We start from the raw sequence: 23,598 nt of genomic DNA on the forward strand, positions 1-23,598 counted from the left end.
CCCCCGCTGCCCATACAGTAGTATCATTTATGTATGTGCATATACAGTACTGTATGTGTACAGTACTGTATGTTATGGCTTATAGGGGTTGTTGTTATACAGTGTATATATATATATATATATATATATATATATATATATATATACACTGTGTATATACAGTACTGTATATATATATATATATATATATATATATATATATATATACTGCATTACAATTCATGAATTTATGCCATCTGGTGGACACGCGAAGCATTGCAGCCTATTAAATCCTGATCATTATCATGTAACAGATCAGGCCCCCGTCAGCCAGGCATGAACCGTGGCTGGGAAGGCAAACGCAACGGGGCTTGTCAGAGGTGAGGAGCGGCGCATTCCAGGTATCTGCCAGGTACAAACTGGGCATTTGCTCGAATAAAGTGTGTCGATGCTGTATGCACAAACTTACACTGAGACATGTATAGTGCTATAACCCAGCGGTCTCCAAAACCAGTCCTCAAGTGCCACCAACAGGCAAGCTTTTCAGGATATCCTTGCTTCAGCACAGGTGGCTCCATCAGTGACTCAATTGAAGACTGAGACACTGATTGAGCCACCTGTGCTAAAGCAAGGATATCCATAAAACCTGGCCTGTTGGTGGCCCTTGAGGACTGAGTTTGGAGACCCCTGATTTAACCCTTTGCATGCCCCAAGACGCAGTCACTGTGTCATGGGGTCTGGCAACCAGGGGTCCCGTGATTTGCTAGCTACGTCATGCCCAAGGAAAGCTTTTGGGTTTTTGTTCCAGCTTAGATCGCGTCCTGCATTGTGATTGAGCGCGGGACATGACCTGCACAAAAGGGCAATTGAAGAGGATGACTCCTCTTCTGGTTGTCTGGTTAAGAGCCCCCGCGGGCACATGTCCGCGCTTTGCCGGAGAGGCTGTGGCACTCAGGGACTTAAAATGTTCAAATCCAAGACTGGAGACTAACCATAATAATAATAAATAAATCATAAATAAATTGTAGGTTACATACCAAATTGACCAACTTAAAAATTAAAGTCGGGATACCAATATCTTGTCAAACTTTACTTTTGCATATTCACTTTTCGTAAAATATAAACGGCTTTAAAGCGCCATTCTATATTTAGCATGGCGCGGCACTATCCCCTTCACTGTAAAAAAGCATTAAGCATTCAAGTCCAGAACAGGAAAGAACAAGAGACTGAGGTGATCTTTGATCGCTTAAAGGCATCAAATTTAATTAACCCATAACAAAACATGATGCACAACTGTATTTCAATATGTAGCAATATAGCAAGTTGAGCCAATCGCAAATGATAGACTTGTGGAACACAGAGGAGAATTTAGGTACAGTATTAGGTTTAATTCGTATCTGATAGAACACAACATCAGATTTGACTCATCATTTGTCAGAACTTCTCTCTCTTTTGCCTACATTTAGAAATGCTATATAGCAATGTAACAATGTTACAGACAGAAGCGAAATATTTGCAAGAGCGAGGCTCGTTGCTGGGGAAAATCTCTATTTTCCATAGTGGTTTTCAGGGAAGTCAGCGAAAAGTCACAATTACTGTATGATCTTTCAGTGTGAAAAAAAAAAGAGTCTATCTAATGTTTGTTAAAAGGGAAGAGATGGCAGGAAAAAAAAAATAACCTTGTGAACCAAAACAACATTTCTACTGAGCTAACAGACATTGTTAGTTTCAGGGATGCAGCAGACAACTTGGCTAATTGAATCGGTTGAAGATGTGGAACAAAATGCCTTGGTTATGTAAATAATTGCAATTACACATCAACAATAAAACTGTGTTCCCACTCTTTAGATGATCAGCAAACTAAATTAAAGAACTACGAGAAGCAGGGGAAAGGACCCATATTTTATTCTGAAGTGCTAAAACCATCAGCAATTGGAAAGTAAGCTTCAGTGGCAATCCTACAGTATAGGAAAGGGGACTCTGGCTGTACAAACACTTGCTGATCACAAAAGGACATCACACAAAAGGGATCAGCCAGAGGAAATAAAACCCCTCCAAGTCTAACGTTAAATGAAAATTATGTAAAAATACGAATAGGGGTGAAATTTGGGTTTAAAAAAAACAAGTATCTATTACCCAGAGACCCTTAAATAGATCACTGGAATTAGTTCCCTTTGGTCCTAGGAGGGATTGCCCCATTAAAGGAACAATCAGCTCTATTCACCATATGAATACTACAGCTACTCTCTCTCTTACATGTAACCAATGATGAACCATTACATATTTTAAAGAATGTCAGCTAGTCTGTGAACGCAATAACCACCATTTGGTAAAGGAAACTTTTATTAACCATGTTTAGGCTTTCATTTTAAAAAAAAAATATTCTGAATAAGACCTTTGTAAATAATTTATTTTAGTATTTCTATGGATCGGATACTAACTATATAACGCGCTTGAATATAAAAAAGGTCATTTTAAAATATGCAGCATGTATATTTTAGGTGTTTTTGTATTTTCTTTGAATCTACTGATTCAGACTAGTGAAAAAAAAAAAAAAAAAACTACGTAGTCCTAACAGAATTTGAGAGATCGAAAATGTATACTTTCCTTGACCAAACCACAGCAGGTGGCCTCCTGCCCACCGCACGTGCATGGAAGGCCGCGGCTGCAGAAGAACTTCATTGAAAGCAGCGATATTAATCACCACTCTGCTTCCCCAAATCTCGCATCCCAATACCTTGCATAGCACTGTATAAGGCAGGGGTGCGCAAACGTTAGTTGCTGCGCCCCCCTGCCTTGACTCCTGCGGTGCTTGCACCCCCCTTACCTTAGTGCAGCGTCAAATGATGCAGCGTGGTCATGTGATATCACGACAAGTGACCCGCGGCATCAATGCGGCGTCAAATTACCCCGTGGCAGTTGCCATGGAGACGTGTCTAGAAGCCGGCTGACTCTCGGTAAGTTCAAGTTGCAGAAGCCTCACGCGTTCCCTCCGGCATTTAATTTAAATGCCTTGGGGAAAAGTGCGGGGCCTCTGCAACCGCCGCGGCCCCCCAGAAAAATATTGCGCCCCACAGTTTGCGCACCTCTGGTATAAGGCTATAATTGCGTGTCTGCATTTTAGCTTCACAAATCAACCCCAATTTTCCACTCGCCCCAGGTGAGTGGGCTTTCTAAGCTCACAACAGAAAAGTTATTTGTATGGTAATTTTCACTTCACTAATTTCTGACTCGAGAATGGAGGTTAATCAAGTGGCCATGTGTCAATCAAACCATTAACGATGATACAACTTGTATGTTCAAGGGAAAAAATGTAGCAGGTTTTTTAAGCCAAACATACTGAGATACAGTATAGCAGGCTCCATTGTAACCTCTGGTGCATTCTGGAGGAATACATTCTGTGCCATCCAACAGAAACAGAGATGTTTTTAGTTATAATAAGATATGTTGTTTTATCACTAGGAACAATGAGGTTGGTTACATAGATCTAGATCAGGGGTAGCCAACTTCAGTTCTCAATGGCCACCAACTGGTCCGGTTTTAAGGATATTCCTGCTTCAGCACAAGTGGCTCAAACAGTGGCTCAGTCAATGACTGCACCACCTGTGCTGAAGCAGGGATATCCTTAAAACCTGACCAGTTGGTGGCCCTAGAGGACTGGAGTTGGCCACTCCTGTTCTATATTGTAAGCTCTCAAGAGCAGAGCCCTCATTACCTTTTGTATCCATTTGGCTGGTTTGTCCTTACTGTATTTGGTATATAACGGTTTAGAAAACAAAGAACAAGGGGAGTGCAGTTAAAATAGTGTCACTAGAATAATGACTTTAGGAAATTGGAGGTAGACTGGTTAATTTTATAGCCAGACTTACCCAGCACCACCTTAGTGCACAAGGGTTCTACCTGAACCACAGTCAATGCACTTCAGGTTGTGCAGCTTACAAAGGAATGGGTGGGTGAGAGAATAAAAAATATATGACATATATACTCACACGGGCTTGTGTGAGTACTGGTGCATCAGATAGTTCTTTATCTCCCGATAATAGGCTGATATGGTCACCGCTCCTCTTTCTGTATGGTTCCTCCACCACAGGCATGTGTCAGCGCGGGCACATCCGATTAGTTCATTCCTTATTTGGATGAAGGTCGGCGTCACAGTCAATCACTTAGTGTGGCTTCTTGTCACCTGATGCCAGTAACAACTCACCCCAAGTAGTTAATGAACAGAGAGAGTGGACGTAGTGAGTGTTTGATAGAAGTGAATAAAATCACCAAGGTATCAGAGGGCCAACCAGCTAATATTATAGCCAGGCACCCTCACCACCTCAGTACTGCACAAGTGTTCAAATAGAACCACAGTAAATGCAATACATGGGGTGAACCCTAAGTAAAGAGACGGGTTGGGGATAGAGAATAAATTAACAATAAATACTCACACGGGACTGTGTGAGTACAGGCACATAAGACGATCCTTTGCTTGTGTAGATGGGAAGAATACAATCCTCAGCTGGGTATGGCCCCTTGTTATCTGGTCCCAAATAGAAACTCCCCAGTGTGTATATCCATACTGTTTTCCTGACCAGGGGGTCAGGCTTTGTGTCCTAGGCAGCCCCTTATGTATAGTTTTACTTAATATATAAGGTAATAGTTACTACACCACACACATTGTGGTTAGCGCTACCTGTTTTGTTGTTTATGGACACTATGTCAAATGCTACTGTTTCTCTGTATTGGAAATAAAGTTTGTGTTTTGCCTTCAACAATGTTTTGCTTTCGCCATTACCAAAATGTTTCATTTCCAGTTTTAAAGAGCAATGATTGCTTGATGTACTTTATTAAAGTGATCTTATCTATTTCCATCAGCATTTATTTACTTGTATTGTATGTCTTTATTTATATAGCGCCATTAATGTACATAGCGCTTCACAGTAGTAATACATGTGGTAATCAAATAAATAACAGATAATATAAATAACAGATCATCGGAATAAGTGCTTCAGACATTAAAGTAACATTAAGGAAGAGGAGTCCCTGCCCCGAGGAGCTTACAGTCTAATTGGTAGGTAGGGAGAACATACAGAGACAGTAGGAGGGAGTTCTGGTAAGTGCGTCTGCAGGGGGCCAAGCTTTATGTATCATGTGTTCAGAAATTCTACAGTGCTATTCATATGCTTCTTTAAGCAAGTGTGTCTTAAGGTGGGTCTTAAAGGTAGATAGAGAGGGTGCTAGTCGGGTACTGAGGGGAAGGGCATTCCAGAGGTGTGGGGCAGTCAAAAAAAAAGAATGTCCGCTCGTTGGGGGCTGGCTCATATAGAGCCAGGCCGCGCGCCCGCAAAGCCTGGGAGCGCGCGCCAATCAGCAGTCAGGTAGGGGGAGTTTTTTTTTTCAGCGCGATCAGGGAAATTTCAGCGCAAGCAGGGAAATTTAAAAAAACAAACACGTGTGCTGCTTGAGCCAATATTTATTCACCCGGAGGTTAAATTCACCCGCCCCGGGCGTGTAAATGCATAGGATTGTCGAACACTGTATATATATATATATATATATATATATATATATATATATATATATATATATAGATATCTTTTGAATAAGTTAAAATACTAAAAGACCATTTTATTCAAAAGATATCTATCTATCTATACATATACACACACACACATTATATATATATATATATATATATAGGCACTGTACCATGTATTAGTGTCTTTGAATGTAGCACTGAGCTCTGTCTGTGTTTCATGTTCTGTCTCTGGTTTCAAATATATATTGCCATGCTCAGTAGCACTCCTCTTTGACACATACACATATATATGTTGTGGTTATTTTTTTGGGGTTCAATATGAGCTTATAGGGGTCCTGTATGTTTTGCAATTCTTTTTCAGCTGGTCCTAGCTGATTTGGAGGGTGGCTCCTCCTTCCCTAGTTTGAAGCTCACCCCTCCCACTTTTAAATGGTTAAAGCTCACTCCTTTGCACCTTCCACACACATGGGAACTTGCATCCAGTTTGATTGCGACAAATCTAATACAGAGTGCTTTTCCTGGTGTTATACAGGTTAATAAGAGCTTCAATCAGACTTAGAACTATGCAACTAATTTTGACAGATTTATTATAAATCATTCTTCCTGGTAATGTACAGGTTATTAAGAATCTATTTTAGTGTTAGGACCCTTGAGAGGGGCTCAAGGGCTTACAACACTTTGGCCAAAGAGTTAAACTAAAAGACCATTTTATTCAAAATATATCTACATATATATTTAGGCACTGTACCGTGTATTAGTGTCTTTGGATGTAGCACTGAGCTTTCTGTGTTTCATGTTCTGTCTCTGGTTTTAAAAGGATCTATTTATATCAGGGACTGCTGGTCGATTTCTTCGCGCCAAAATAGCATTAAATAAAAACAGCTGTTCAGTTTCAGCATGACCTGATTCTTATTGGATTGTCCGAATCAGGTGATCGCAAGGTTACACCTTCTGGAGTTGCATAGTGCGTCGTTGCCATGGTAGCCAGACGCCTCACAGATTCAGCCGATCAATAGAATACACTGCGTCACCGAAGTCCGTGATTTGCCATGCATGCCGCTGAAGTCACATATAATATATTCACTGCAGTCAGATGAGCCCCTCGCGCGTAATTACCATAGAAGCTTTGTTTTAACTGTTACTAGGATGGTATGCAGTCACCGCTTCATGCTGTGATCATCACTGATGCTAATATTGGCATAAAGCATTTGCCATCTAAGTGCGTGCGTCTGATATCAACCTTGAAGGGTCCTATTGGTGCAATACATCTGATTCTGGACATTCTTCAGAGTTGGAACCAGTCTAGGAATACAAATGCTGAACAATCATAGTGGAGAGATCACATACGGGTTCCTCTAAAAATATAAATAAAACAAGCATCAGCGGAGGAGATGAGTAAGGGGTAGTTGGACAAAAAATACAAAATATACATGATGGAGTTAAAGAAACATGGCAAAGCCTAGATAGTCATTTAGCATAGACGGAATCATGGTATCTAACAGCACTATCCACCTGCACTCTTTGTCAAACTTTGTCATATATATTCTGTTATACCTTTGTGCTCTGCAAGGGATTCTTTTTTGTTGCTTCCTTATGATTCTCTTCCCTGGAGCACCGCTGGCTTCCGGGATATTTTATGGGAATATATGCCAGCTTCTTTTGGGTATCAGTTTATTACTGGTGTGCATGCGGTAGCTCTTGTGTATCATAATATTTTACTTCTCTCGTAAGCATTCTTTCTACCAGCTCCACCTTGTTTTTATTGTTGAGTTTTTTGTTCACTGGATAACGCTAATGCAGCTTTTTCTATCGTGGGTAACACCACTACGAATGTCCCTACAGTTTTAGTATCTACTGATTCTGATAAAATAAAAAAATTTAAACATCTTTCACAGAGAAGGCTTAGATGTTGGTGGAATAGAACGGCGTTAGAACGTTATGTTCTTCACAAAATTAAACCCAGAGGCTTAAGAATTCAAACGTTTCCCTCTTTTGAGTTTACTGACAGCAATTTGAAAGTCCAATAGGAGCCAAGTTTAAATACATGCTCCCTGCAGTTGTTACAAATTTTGATTGAACATGATAAATAAATAATAACTGAAGTGAGTACTAAAATTGATACTGCCTTGAAAGATCTGGGTGATTTTGACACTAATCTCATTAATCAGATTGAGAGCGATCTTGACAAGTATGAGGAAGGGCTAATGGCCTTTAAGAAAAGGAAATTCGAGAGAGATGTAGGAGACTGTGACAATCATAAAGTCTATAAATGGCACAGAGGAAGGAAGAATGCTCCACGCACGGCAAGGGATAATGCACCGGCCACTTCTACAGGTGTAACAACAACAGATATCGACTCCTCTGATGCCGAGACTCAACAGAATATAAGACCTGATAATAGCTCTGCAGCCTCTACTACAACTTCCCCTTTTTTAGGGAGAGGTTCCCGCTCAAGAAAAAGGCGGAAGACGAGGCGGGGAACCAAGGGACTTAAGAAACATGGACACCTTTGGGTACAAACCCCAGAAGCAACCCCAATTACGATGGTGGATGATCTGACCATTATAAACCTTTCAGATACTGTACTTCCTGAGAATCAAACCAAAGTTCTACAGAGGGGGTTGTCTTTTTCGCCATCACATCAAATTGATAAATTTGAAGCAAAGATGTTCATTTATTCTGTCGGAAACTTCTCCTCCTCAAACACTTTTCTATACCCCAGGACCCTGGCACAGCAATGCCACTTACATCAAAATGGGACCTTGGGGACCATCAGAACTTAGATGACCTTGTCTCGCTACTTGAAGAACAAGAACCTATAAGTACTACACAGAAGGATATTATGTTGAGAACAAAACCTAAATCTTCGTTTTGTCCTCCTCTGCAATCATGTTCCGAAATTGAAATATTCGCCAATCTTTTGACGAGGGACATTAAATCATTATGAGTACTTCCTGTCGCTAAAAACCTAAATAAAGAAGAGTGGTTGGCCTTTAAGGAATTACAGGAACTTTAAAACGTGGAAATCAAAAGATCTGACAAGGGAGGTAATGTGGTATTGTGGCCTAAAGAAATGTATGAGAGGGAAGCATTCAAACAGCTCCGCGACCCTCTCTGCTATGCCATCCTGTCTTGCGATCCCTCTGTTAGATTTAGAACAGAGTTGGATTGTATTTTGAGATCAGCATTACATGATGGCATTATTACACAGCATAATTATGAAGGCCTTTTGCCACGGTGTCCGGTTGTCCTTACTTTCTACCTATTACCCAAAGTCCACAACAACCCTTCCCCCCCTCCAGGGAGAACCATTGTTTCTGGCATGGGGAGGTTGTGTGAGCCTGCATGTAAGTTCATAGACACTTTCCTGTGCCTCTCCGTTATAACACTACCATCTCACGAGACACACAATGGATGTACTATCACGGCTAGACTGCATCACGGTCGATCAGAATACTCTTCTCGCGACATGTGATGTAGAGTTGCTTTATACTAGTATTCCCCATTGTGTCGGTCTTTCAGCATCCAGATTTTATTTATCCATGCAAAACATTTCCCCTGAATTGGTTAATTTTATCATGAATTTATTAGAATTTATTTTGACGCGGATTTTTTTTGTATTTAAGAACAAGTTTTATTTACAGAAAAGTGGCACAGCAATTATGGCGACCTGCGCACCCTCTTATGACAATCTCTTCCTGGGGTGGTGGGAACGAGAAGTGGTATTTTTGGATGACAACCGGCAACTTACCATGCCATGTCTGGTGTGGCTGAGATTCATCGACGACATTCTGGTCATCTGGCAGGGCACTGCCACTGACTTTGCTAATTCAGTCGATGGTCTCGGCCACAACACTTAACATCAGATTGACACATACCAGCAGTCCTAGCTGTGTCGAGTTCCTCGACCTGCGGATCAGAGTGGACGCTTCTGGATGTCTTTCCACTGACATCTTCAGGAAGGACACGGCCACCAATTCGGTGCTCCATGCCACCAGCTTCCACTCCGGTCATCAGGTCAGGGGTATTCCGACAAGCGAATTTTTGAGACTTAGGTGCAACTGCTCCTCCATGGATGTTTTTGATACAAGAGTGAAAGAACTCCAAGAAAAGTTTTTCAGAAGAGGATACAGTAAAACAGTTGTTAATAAAGGCCTAAAAAATAGCCTTAATTTTGAAAGAGCCACATTACTAAAGCCCAAACCTAAGGACAAGGGCCAAAGGAAAATTAGATTTATTGGTACGTATAACCAACAATGGACAGACCTGAGGGACATTTTTAAAAAACATTGGAGTAGCCTTATGATAGTGATCTTAGAAATTCTTTGGGAAATCACATCAACATGACTAGTAGCAGATCACCCAACCTGCAGGACAAATTAGTTCATAGTCATTACGTCCCTCAGGCCGGTACCACATTCCTTTCTAGTTTCTCTAAAAAGGGATTCTACAAATGCGGAAATTGTTCGGCATGTAAATTCATGCAGCAATGCAATCACTTTAGTAACACCTCTGGAACACACTCCTATAAGTTCCTCTCCTTTCTAAATTGTAAGAGTAAGGGTGTTATTTATCATTTGTCCTGCCCTTGTGGTTTAGTCTACATTGGCATGACCACAAGGGAGGTTCGTTTTAGAATTTTAGAGCATGGCCGCAACATTAAAAATGCCCAGCGTGATTTAGATTGTTTTTAAAAAAATCACCCAAGTGGCCAGACACTTTTTGTATCATCATGGTTCTGACCCGGCTGTCCTATCTGCGTTCGCGTTTGACAGGGTCTCTCTTTGCATCCGCGGGGTGATCTGGAGAGGGCCCTCTTGAGGCGCGCGTGCATGTGGATAGTGCAGTTAGATACCACGATTCCGTCTAGGCTAAATGACTATCTAGGCTTTGCCATGTTTCTTTAACTCCATCATGTATATTTTGTATTTTTTGTCTAACTACCCCTTATCCATCTCCTCCCCTGATGCTTGTTTTATTTATATTTTTAGAGGATGTCTCCACAATGGTTGTTCAGCATGTGTATTCCATGACTGGTTCCAACTCTGAAGAATGTCCAGAATCAGAATCAGATGTATTGCATCAATAGGACCCTTCAAGATTGATATCAGACGCACGCACTTAGATCACTGCAGCCATCCAGCAAATGCTTTATGCCAATATTAGCATCAGTGACGATCACAGCATGAAGCGGTGACTGCATACCATCCTAGTAACAGTTAAAACAAAGCTTATATGGTAATGACGCGTGAGTGGCTCGTCTGACTGCAGTGAATATATTATACGTGACTTCAGCAGCATGCCTGGCCAATCACGGGCTTCGGTGACGCAGTGTATTCTATTGATCGGCTGAATCTGTGAGGCGTCTGGCTACCATGGCAACGACGCACTACGCAACTCCAGAAGGTGTAACCTTGCGATCACCTGATTCGGACAATCCAATAAGAATCAGGTCATGCTGAAACTGAACAGCTGTTTTTATTTAATGCGATTTTGGCGCGAAGAATTCAACCAGCAAACCCTGGTATAAATAGATCCTGTCTGCTCTAGTTTGCCACCACTCCCAGTAGAAGACCTTCCCCTCAGCGCGGCTCAGCGCGGTCTTTTTGACCATGTCTGAGGCCTTATATATCACACCAGGCATACACACTGTAGGCTAGTGGGGATCCACAGTTAACCCTTGCAAGGTGGCTTTACCCCTTGCGTTTGGATTTCTACTATATATAGGGATTAGTTTCCTCTGGCTGGTTGCCACACTTCCTGCCTCTTGGTTATGTGTTTGATGGTATAGGGATATTTAATGGGGGTATGGGGTCCCTTTATTTGTGATAGAGGACCGGCCGGTCAGTGGTGTCTCTCGGGACTTTATCCTGGGATTTTCCAATATATTTAGGGCTGTTCCCCATTTTCCCTCTGGTTCATCCCTTACCTGTTTGGTGTTATGTAATTTGCACTGTTTATAGTTCTGTCACATCATCTTCCTACTTCCAGGAGGTTTTTGTGTTGTCTGCCTGTTTTTTTTATATATTGTTATTTTTTAACTTTTTGTGGTATATTTTTTTTGTATAATAAAATTGTGTTATTTTGCTTTATCCCACATATCTTGTGTAGATTTCCTTTACAGATATATCTGAGTGCTTGTTATAGGGTCTTCTTTGCGTCTGTGTGTCTCATATTGGTTTCTGACCCTTAGCACTGCCAACTTCTCTCTTATCTTCAGTGATTATTAGATTGGCAATAGATATCTTGATACTTCTACGGCTGTTCTGACTGCGGTATTTTCTGTGTGTGTTTAATATATATATACATACATATATATACATATATAAATCTAATAGGGTGTACTGTGTTGGTGGGACAGAGTACACTGGAAAGGTCCCAAATGACGGCGCACTGTAGACCAGAATTGTATTATATCAAGGTCTATGTGTGCTGGTGACATCACTGCTCTCCAAGCATGAGCGAGCTCAGCAGCAGCGTGGACTCAGCCTTAGACAGGTCTGCAACCCTGCCTTTGACCATCATCACCTAGCATACAGTGCTCCCACTGCAGCAAGAGATTCTGGGAAATAACAAGCAAATGAGCACACCGTGTCACCTTTTGCCGGAAATCCATTTTTACATGGAACCCTTATAAGCTAATGCTCGCTGTTCACACAGCTTTTAAGCACAGCATGGGGTTAGATGTAAAGCCAGTGAAACCACTCCCAGACAGCTGTTTAGACCTTTTGGGTCTCATCAATGTGAGGCTGGTCTTGTAGACCTGTATAAGACATGTGAATGTGCTCACACGTGATCTTTTTATTTGCTATATGGTGGAGGGTTTTTGTCACCTTTTTCACCCACCATAACTTATATACAGTATGGTGTGTATAGTGTGTATAGTGTGTATAGTGTGTATAGTGTGTATAGTGTGTATAGTGTGTATAGTGTGTATAGTGTGTATAGTGTGTATAGTGTGTATAGTGTGTATAGTGTGTATAGTGTGTATGTATAGTGTGTGTGTATAGTGTGTGTGTATAGTGTGTGTGTGTGTATAGTGTGTGTGTGTGTGTGTGTATAGTGTGTGTGTGTATGTATAGTGTGTGTGTGTAAGTGTGTAAGTGTGTAAGTGTGTGAGTGTGTGTGTGTGTGTGTGTGTGTGTGTGTGTGTGTGTGTGTGTGTGTGTGTGTGTGTGTGTGTGTGTGTGTGTGTGTGTGTGTGTGTGTGTGTGTGTGTGTGTGTGTGTGTGTCTAACAATGTTAACGTCTTAGACGGGGCTACAAAATTTACTTCCCAGAACATGCAATGCCTCGCTCATCTCAATACTGTATGCACACAACCACTGAACAAAATTGTAATTGATTAACCAGAGTAATTAACCAGTCAGCAGTGGATAAATCCACTTATATCTGCATTCCATGAAGCCCTTAAAACTTACAGTATATATCCTTTGTTCTTGTTTGGCAAAATATAATGGTTACTCTTTCCTTACTATGAACACAGCAGTATCCAAGGGCTCTTACGGTTACTTTTCTAAAAGCAATAGATGAGATTTATGATTTAATAATGGGTATAAAAGTGCTGCTATGAGATTAGTACTTTATAAAAATCAATCCCTCGATAGACTACCATGATGAACTTGCATGACCCCAGCTCAAAAAGCAAAAGCAATTCCTTGAAAAATAAAAACATTATAACTGCTAATATGGTACTTTTACAACGATAAAATAAATTGCCTTCTTTTTGGGTATTTTTTTATTTTAGTACCGAATATAATAGGCAGGCTTCAACAAATGCGGTCGCCCGCTCACCCGTGGCTACTACATTTTACTTCCTGGCGAGGTGCTGCGGCGGCGGGGTGCTGCGGCGCCGAGTCTACCGGCATTTTCAGCATTGCAAATAGCCGCGACTAGTATCAAAAGACGCCGCATTGCCATGCCAACATGACGTCAGGAGACGGAGATCAGGAGGCAGCCTCGGAGCAGACACTGCACTGCAGCTGGAGGCTAGCAGGCATTCTGGGAGCGCGAAGGTCCCACGCCATATAGAATGGGAGCGGACGCCAACGGAGCCAGGCTTGCACATGCGCTGGCCCACCCGGCGACGTACGGCATGTGCAGGATCCCAGAAGTAGGCCGCAACAGTGATCAGCTGCCTGGACCACACCGAACTCTGCTGCACAGATGGGTCCCCTCCCTTCTCAGCAGTCAAATCACCCACCAACCCAATCACCCACCCACCCAGTCAGTCACCCACCAACCCAGTCAGTCACCCACCCACCCAGTCAGTCACCCACCCAGTCACCCACCCACCCAGCCAGTCAGTCACCCAGCCAGTCAGTCAGTCAGTCACCCACCCACCCAGTCACCCACCCAGTCAGTCAGTCACCCACCCAGTCAGTCACCCACCCACCCAGTCAGTCACCCAAACCCAGTCAGTCACCCACCCAGTCAGTCACCCACCCACCCAGTCAGTCACCCAAACCCAGTCAGTCACCCACCCAGTCAGTCACCCACCCAGTCAGTCACCCACCCAGTCAGTCACCCAGTCACTCACCCAGTCAGTCACCCACCCAACCAGTCAGTCAGTCACCCACCCACCCAGTCAGTCACCCACCCAGTCAGTCACCCACCCACCCACCCATTCAGTCAGTCATTGAGTCACCCACCCAACCAGTCAGTCACCCACCCACCCAACCAGTCAGTCACCCACCCACCCAACCAGTCAGTCACCCACCCACCCAACCAGTCAGTCACCCACCCACCCAACCAGTCAGTCAACCCAGTCAGTCACCCACCCAGTCAGTCACCCACCCACCCACCCACCCATTCAGTCAGTCAACCACCCAGTCAGTCAGTCATTGAGTCAGTCACCCACCCAGTCAGTCAGTCAGTCACCCACCCAGTCAGTCAGTCAGTCACCCAGTCAGTCAGTCACCCACCCAGTCAGTCACCCAGCCACCCACCCACCCAGTCAGTCAGTCACCCACCCACAAGGTCACTCACCCACCCACAAGGTCACTCACCCACCCACAAGGTCACTCACCCACTCACAAGGTCACTCACCCACTCACAAGGTCACTCACCCACCCACCCAGTCAAGTCACCCACCCACCCAGTCACCCACCCACCCAGTCACCCACCCACCCAGTCAGTCACCCACCCACCCAGTCAGTCACCCACCCACCCAGTCAGTCACCCACCCAGTCAGTCAGTAACCCAGTCAGTCAGCTTCCCAGTCCGTCAGCTACCCACCAAGTCAGCCACCCACCCACCCAGTCAGTCAGTCAGCCACCCTCTGTAACGATGTGCTCACCACAAAGCGAGGCCGAGGTGGGGATTTGATAAATGCCAATCCGCAAAGTTCGTCGAGTAACTTTTTGAGTAATTTGTCAAGCCGTGATAAAAGGTATATAAATACATTCAGGTAAAAAGAAAAATACCATGTGAACAGCAATACTGAAGGGAATATGTCAAACTCCTATAGTTGCTAAAGCAAGGCTCTCATGTGTTAAAGCAGCAAAACATGAAAAATCCTATGTGTTTTTTTAAATAAATCAGTTCTGTCATATTAGAGAATACTGTCTGCATTTTGTTTTAACTCAGAATGCAAATTTTAACAACTTTTTTTATGTACAGATCATCCTTTGGTTGCTACGGCAACCATTTAGAAAGTCACATCCACTTCCTATTTTGAAACGGGCTCTGACACACTTTTGTGAGCTCTGTCCTTTGGCAACAACGTATCACAAACAGATCTGTTGCTGTGTTCCAAACGGCAGACTATCTATTACTCTAAAAGCTGTAACAATGTTTTACACTTAGAAATATCATATTACATATCAGCTGCAGCATGTCACAGACTGATGCACAACATTAGACGGCAGCCATTTTGTTAGGCACACAAGTTTTTACAGATTTTTGTAACAGGAGCACCAAACGATTGCCAGCTTAGGTAAGAATGTACAATTACAGTATACAAATAAGGAAAGAAAGAAAAAAAAGGGGGGGGGGGAGGGGGAATGTAGTATTACTGCTTTAATAGCAAACCTGAGTGTACTAATATATTTTATTCAAGGCATAATATTCTAATCCATTAAAAAAAGAAAAATCTTCTCCAAAGGATTTAAAACGCAGCATATTCATTAAAGCTGCAAACAAAGCAATATCCCACTGTGTGGATTGTATTGATGAACATATTAAAGCAGCAGTCCACGCTGAATATGTTGCATGTTCTTCCAATTTGCAGAATTGTATTTATTGACAGACCCCCTATAATGGTTCCTGGCCCAATTATGCTCAGTCTTTAACGTCACGAATGGTGCAGTTCTTTCAATATTTTTTTGTGAGAAGATCTAGTGGCAGATTACACAAACAGCGTTGCCGGTATCCGTCTGCTTAAAAAAAAAAAAAAAAAAAGAGAGAAAAAAAACATTATAGCTGCAATGGTCTGTGTTGTATGTTCTGTAGAAAATGCACTCTCCACTTAATGCAGCAGAACGACATAATCCGTAAATAATTCAGGAGACAGTTAAGGCAAAGCATCAACAGTTCTTGTACGCTCTCATTTGCATTTTACTTTTCATAGTAAACGCATCCACCACGAAAACAAAAAACTTCTGTAATTAGGTCGTATTGATTTCTATTTTGCTCCACAATGCGACATCTAGGGTTTACTTGCTACGCTGCGTGTACCTGTTACTATGGTTGCAAACGGTTATTTTTTTGAAGACTCCTTTGGGCCCTGACAAACACTTGTGCACTAGGGGGTTTCACTTACTATAGCAGACCTTCAATAGTATTGAAGGAACTCCTTTCCGTTCATGTTCCATATATAATATGCATTGACATGCTACTGAAAGCTATTTCACCGTTGCTCCTCTCACCATTATCAAATTATGTAAATCGATATGGTTCTGTTGTGTTCATCAACAGAAATAAGTGCTGACACAATTCAGATGAGTGTTTACAAAATCACTCAAACAAATAATAATCAACGTTCAGAGAGAAAAATTTGAAACACCAGAGTATATAGTCATTACAAAAACATACACCTCTTAGGCCTCGTTCAGGGCGCTGGCTTCGGAGGGAGGGCGTGGTTACGTGCGAGCTGCCGTGGGACACAATGTATTCAAATTGAATATTGGTTGTCAGGGTAGCAGCTGCCCTGTCTCCGAAGTACGGAGTTGACGCTGGCTACAGTTTCAATAAACAACCCAAGTTGTTTTTTGAAGCTGCAGCAGCGTCACTGGTACCTCGGCAGCCAATGAAATCATTCTTGAGAATGATTTCAAGACTGCAACTTCGATCCCTAACCTCAGGTCTGTAGCCCCGCCCCCTCCCCGCCTCCTCAACTCCTGAAAAAGTCTGCTGGGGAGGATGAACACACATCGCCCAGCAGACTGCCGCCCTCCCTCCAACTCCTGCCTCTGGCACCCTGAACGAGGCCTTACTCAAGAAACTTGTACATACTAGACATACAAAATACTCCAAAATATTTGTGTACAGAAAAGGAAAAAAATGGAATTAAAAAAGACCAATGGTGGGAAACAAAGCCAAAAACAAGATACACAAGTAGCCAGCATCGTTACATTGCAACAGGATATGCCGAGCGTACCAGTGGGAGAAACATCCCATGGTTTAAATCAACACACATTCACAGCTAGCTCAAACTCCCACACCCACCACATAATGAATATATATTTATGTCAACCAGAGAGCTACTGAGCGTGGCAATGGTATACAACAAGAGACAGGGGGTGCCCAATGCTACATCCCATTGACAAAACATATATGATGAAAAGTATAAAGTAAAATACTTCAATAATAATAATATTAAATACTTGGTTATTTAGTTAACCCTTTGGCCAATAACCAAGTATTTAATAAAATGTGTAGGACCTGCATTAATTTGGTTATACCTTGACGTTGGTATGCAGGCTTATTACGCTTTGGCCAAAGGGTTAACTAAATAACCAAGTATTTAATATTATTATTATTGAAATATTTTACTTTATACTTTTCATCATATATGTTTTGTCAATGGGATATAGCATTGGGCACCCCCTGTCTCATGGTTTAAATCAGCAAGGTGACGGGGCATTTGCATTATCTTACATGTGGGAATTCGACAGCGTACGCAATAATGTTGGCTACATTGAATAATATATATACTGTGGGCTCTCCATTCATGTTAATTCACACTGATACACATACACACTCTTTCATCACTTGCTTTCAGGAACCTTTTGACACCTTCAGCCATAAAACACATCCACACCGGGGGAAGGTTTATACTAAATGCTGTTTATAGTATAGCACTGTTTATACTATAGCTTTTGCTTGCTTCATTCATTGTAACATCGCCGGAAGAAGAGATCAGTGTATCTCAAAAGCTCGCACAAATAAAAGCATTTCGTTAGCCACAGAACGGTATCATCTATTTATTTTTTGATTATTGAAGCTCGGCTAACACGGTACTGATACATATATATATACATATACATATATATTATATATATATATATATATATATATATATATATATATATATATATATATCTGCTTTAAATATATACAAATAGAATCACATTTTTGCACATGAAAAAAAAATGGTTTGTGGGGAGATTATTATCTGTCTATAAAGCCACACAAATGTTACACACCTCTAGATGAAAAAGTACTATGAATAACATTATTAAACATGAACAGTAATCAAATTATACTGCCCTATAATATCATCATCACTGTAACTTGAGGACTCAGGAAATCATACTGATAAAAATAAAATGCTGTTCAAAGGGACACTTGGAGATCTTGGCAACAGAGAAGCTTTCTGTAAATTAATTAACAATAGCAAATCTTCCAGACTGTTACATATGGCTGTAGCCAGGGTGACGCAAGACAAAAGCCCCTTCGCACAGGCGAAAGCCATTATCTTGAAGGATTGGAGTTTATTTTATGGTGCCAGCACATTCCCTTTTTGTAAATGAAGCCGAGTATAAAATGTACAGTAAGTGCATAAAAGGCATTTTTTACACAGCATCACTATGCGTTGTATGCTCCTAGACACAGAAGTGCTTTCGAGATTAGCAGAGTACAGTGAATGTCAGGGTAGACCTTTCCGTACTTGAGCACGCACACAAGTGTATACACAATATACAGTTTTAATGTAGGTATATTACAGAGACTTTTTTTTTACCTGTGTATAAGGTGCCGGTAGCAGCTCTGCAGGTTTAAACGTTCTGGTCAAATGGGCCAATAAGAGGTCGCAAGGGATGACAACAAAGCTACCTATTGGTATGGGGGAGCTTTAAATCCGCCATTTCAATAGCCCCATATAGCCTAGTTTGAGCAGCTGCCGGCACCCCCTATGGAGGTATCTCGGGAAGCGGGGGAGTGGTCCCCAGTGCTGAAGTTAACAGTTTTGTATATATATATATATATATATATATATATATATATATATATATATATATATATATATATATATATATATATATATATATATATATATATATATAGTGCAGAATAAATGAGTTCTTCAGTATTCGGTGATACCTTTTTTATTGGACTAACAATTTATGTCATAGGACAAGCTTTCGAGAGTTCTCCTCACTTCTTCAGGTCGAGCAATACTGATATACAAAGGAATCTATGGCTAAAACAGCTGTATATCAGTATTGCTTGACCTGAAGAAGAGAGGAGAACTCTCGAAAGCTTGTCCTATGACATAAATTGTTAGTCCAATAAAAAAGGTATCACCCCCGGAGGGGATGAGGGACAGTGGACAGGAGGAGGGGAGGGGGGAGGGACAGTGGACAGGAGGAGGGGAGGGGGGGAGGGACAGTGGACAGGAGGAGGGGAGGGGGGAGGGACAGTGGACAGGAGGAGGGGAGGGGGGGAGGGACAGTGGACAGGAGGAGGGGAGGGGGGGAGGGACAGTGGACAGGAGGAGGGGAGGGGGGAGGGACAGTGGACAGGAGGAGGGGAGGGACAGTGGACAGGAGGAGGGGAGGGGGGGAGGGACAGTGGACAGGAGGAGGGGAGGGGGGAGGGACAGTGGACAGGAGGAGGGGAGGGGGGAGGGACAGTGGACAGGAGGAGGGGAGGAGGGAGGGACAGTGGACAGGAGGAGGGGAGGGGGGAGGAACAGTGGACAGGAGGAGGGGAGGGGGGAGGGACAGTGGACAGGAGGAGGGGAGGGGGGGAGGGACAGTGGACAGGAGGAGGGGAGGGACAGTGGACAGGAGGAGGGGAGGGGGGGAGGGACAGTGGACAGGAGGGGAGGGGGGGAGGGACAGTGGACAGGAGGAGGGGGGAGGGACAGTGGCCAGGAGGGGAGGGGGGACAGTGGACAGAAGGAGGGGAGGGGGGAGGGACAGTGGACAGGAGGAGGGGGGGGACAGTGGACAGGAGGGGGAGGGGCAGTGGACAGGACGGGGGGGCAGTGGACAGGAGAGGGAGGGCACACACAGTGTAACACACACACACACAGTGTAACACACACACACACAGTGTCCCACATACACACACACACACAGTGTCCCACACACACAGTGTCCCCCACACACACACACAGTGTCCCACACACACACACACAGTGTCCCACACACACACACACAGTGTCCCCCCCACACACACACACACACACACACACACACACACAGTGACACACACACAGTGAGACACACACAGTGAGACACACACACACACACACGTCACCTCTCCTTCCGGCCGCCGCCATCTTAGTTAGTCCGCGAGGGAGGAAGGGGGTCCTTCCGGGCGCCGCCATCTTAGGTGCCGCGTGGCAGGTGCAGGCTGCCTGCCCACTGCCTGTCGGAGCACCGGGGGGGAGGTGAGCGGAGCACCGGGGGGGAGGTGAGCGGAGCACCGGGGGGGGAGGTGAGCGGAGCACCGGGGGGGAGCTGAGCGGAGCACCGGGGGGGAGCTGAGCGGAGCACCGGGGGGGAGCTGAGCGGAGCACCGGGGGGGAGCTGAGCGGAGCACCGGGGGGGAGCTGAGCGGAGCACCGGGGGGGAGCTGAGCGGAGCACCGGGGGGGAGCTGAGCGGAGCACCGGGGGGGAGCTGAGCGGAGCACCGGGGGGGGAGCTGAGCGGAGCACCGGGGGGGGAGCTGAGCGGAGCACCGGGGGGGAGCTGAGCGGAGCACCGGGGGGGAGCTGAGCGGAGCACCGGGGGGGAGCTGAGCGGAGCACCGGGGGGGAGCTGAGCGGAGCACCGGGGGGGAGCTGAGCGGAGCACCGGGGGGGAGCTGAGCGGAGCACCGGGGGGGAGCTGAGCGGAGCACCGGGGGGGAGCTGAGCGGAGTACCGGGGGGGAGCTGAGCGGAGCACCGGGGGGGAGCTGAGCGGAGTACCAAGGGGGAGCTGAGCGGAGCACCGGGGGGGAGGTGAGCGGAGCACGGGGAGGTGAGCGGAGCACCGGGGGGGGGGGGAGCTGAGCGGAGCACCAGGGGGGAGCTGAGCGGAGTACCGGGGGGAGCTGAGCGGAGAACCGGGGGGAGCTGAGCGGAGCACCGGGGGGGGGAGCTGAGCGGAGCACCGGGGAGAGACACGGGGAGAGGAGGAGGTGCGCGCGGGTCACGATGACTTGGATTTCAGGCTGATGTTCGGGGAGGAAGAGGCGGAGCCTCCGGGACCGGCGGGTAAGAGACCGGGAGATGTGCTGCTAACACTGTGAGCCCCACAACACCCCCCACCCCCCTACCGTGTGTGTCTGTGTGTGTGTCTGTGTCTGTGTGTGTGTGTGTCTGTGTGTCTGTGTGTCTGTGTGTTTGGACCTTTGGCCCGTCACTCCGCCTCAGGCCAATGAGAGGTGTGCGGGGGTGGGCGGGCCAAGGGACCAATGAGATTTCCCCTAGGGACAGAGGCCATGCAGGCAGGCATACAGTGCTTTCACAAATATAGTATAAGATATAAGATATAAGATATATATATATATATATATATATACATATATATATATACACACACATATATATACACACACACACACACACATTCAACATTTTAAAAAAATGGAAGCAGGAATGCTGCTTTAAGATACCTAGCCGAATAAACTGCTCTAAATAACTATTCTAAGCCCTTAGCAGAATTTCAGATTTATACCGTAATTAAAAAAAAAAATATATATATATATACTTCATTTAAAGTATCAAAATTGGTTACTATGAGACTATATCACATCTCAACCATACCACTTTGGTAAGAGCTATGCCAATGGAAACAATTCAAAACGTCAGTGGAAAACAGCCAGAAAAAAAGGTCGAGGTCCAGTCAACAAAAGAAACTGTTTATAACGTGAAGCAATCATGCAATGTGAACACTATGTTGAGTACAGTTCTGTATACCAGTTGTGCCTCGTGCCACTGGCTTGAAGCAGCTAAATATTTAGACATTATTGCTGTTCAGTGGATATGGCAAATGCAGTTGAGAGAATGTTTTAGCTGCAGGTATCAGACACAATATTGTATTCCCTCTAAAACAGAGGTGGTCAACTCCAGTCCTCAAGGGTCACCACCAGGTCAGGTTTCAAGGATATCCTTGCTTCAGCACAGGGTGCTCAATCAGTGGCTCAGTCAATGAGTGCTGAAGCAGGGATAACCTTAAAACCTGACCTGTTGGTGCCCTTGAGGACTGGAGTTGGCCACCCCTGCTCTGAAACATGTGGAATGAATGGACTTACATGCACTCCTGCCTCTAAGTTACCCTATGACTTACAGTACAGCTATACACCGGGATTCAGTAAAGTGTGTCTGTTTGAGCTCTAACGCACGGAAGCTGCCATTGACTTGCCTGATCAGTACTAGAGTACTTTAATGAATAACCCCGAGATTGTAATCTCCTTGGATCATGGTTGTATTGTGTCTATAAATCATTGTTTAATTGGTAAACATAAAACACACACGTGTACCTACTGTCCCGGCCAGCTTTATTCTAAAGCTTGCCGGGTTAAATTCGGGCCAACCGCTGGGCTTTTCCCCGATTTGAATCGGAGTTTCCCGCGCGGCGGCCGCTTCAATAGATAAGCGCTAATGGCGCTTATTATTGAAAGCGCCCGAGGCGCGTGAAAACCAGCCGAAAACGGCCTAAGATAGCCGCGCCGTCCGCGGGTTAAAAATACCCGCGTAGAAAGCCGCATTAGATTAAAGCGGGCTGCCACTGTATAGCCAAAACTGCCTTATTTTTTTGTGTCATGGTATTTTCCAGTTCTATAGAGAAGAGTAGAACAATGCATCTCTTATTACAGCAAGTTAAACAGCAATACAGCTGCCTTGCAACCTTTTTATTATTTTCTAATTTGTATATGCAATGCATGTAACAATATATACTTCTACATTCTTGCCTAAGCTGGGTAATGGTGTACCTAACATAATGGCTTCCTTTCAATTTCAATCAAGCCTTCAGTCAGTGTAACTAAGAAACTACAATGTATCCTGATATTACTAATGTAACATTAGCTATTGTTACAGTTTATACTTCAAACTGCTGGGAATATTACTAACAAATTATCCAAAAGTGGAAAGTGTTGCAAAAATCTTGCGCTGCTGGGGAGGTGGCTAAAGCCTGCTAAAGAAATCAAAGGATGCTTTAAAACTCATTAAAAATGCATTAAAAGTTGAATAGAAAATAAAAATTATTATTATTTTTTTTAAACACCATAAGATTTTACGTTTTGCTGCTTTAATAAACTACTGATCTAACTGAAAGTGAAAATCAATAGCATCGTATAGAAAAGAACAAAACTGGGGGCCAAGAAAAAGGGTAACATAAGAAAATATTTCAAAATAAGAGAATGTAGTTTGAGTTATTAATTAAATAAGACTAAGTGGCAAGAGATCAGTGATAATATAAACCAATACAATAACTAAATAAAAAGGACATTAATAACAGGCAAAAACACTTAAAGTAGCACATAAAAATGGTAGATCAATTAAGCTTTATATACATTTTATGGCAATGATTTTCACATTACATATCATAACAAATCTTGCTGTGCTACACGTAAAGGAAGCACTAATCTCAATGTAACCGTTTTAATGGTACCATCATTGCATAGCACATTAACCAAGGGCAGGCTCCTCATTTGTC

General features: G+C 43.8%; 1 protein-coding gene across 12 annotated transcripts in view; it reads right to left on the reverse strand.

The window, feature by feature from the left end:
• The window catches only part of CASK (calcium/calmodulin dependent serine protein kinase), a 569,868-nt gene that overhangs the window by 435,150 nt on the left and 111,120 nt on the right, over nt 1–23,598 (reverse strand). The window lies entirely within an intron of this gene.

The sequence above is a fragment of the Ascaphus truei genome, chromosome 3, assembly GCF_040206685.1.
Source record: "Ascaphus truei isolate aAscTru1 chromosome 3, aAscTru1.hap1, whole genome shotgun sequence".
In the NCBI taxonomy this organism is placed as follows: domain Eukaryota; kingdom Metazoa; phylum Chordata; class Amphibia; order Anura; family Ascaphidae; genus Ascaphus; species Ascaphus truei.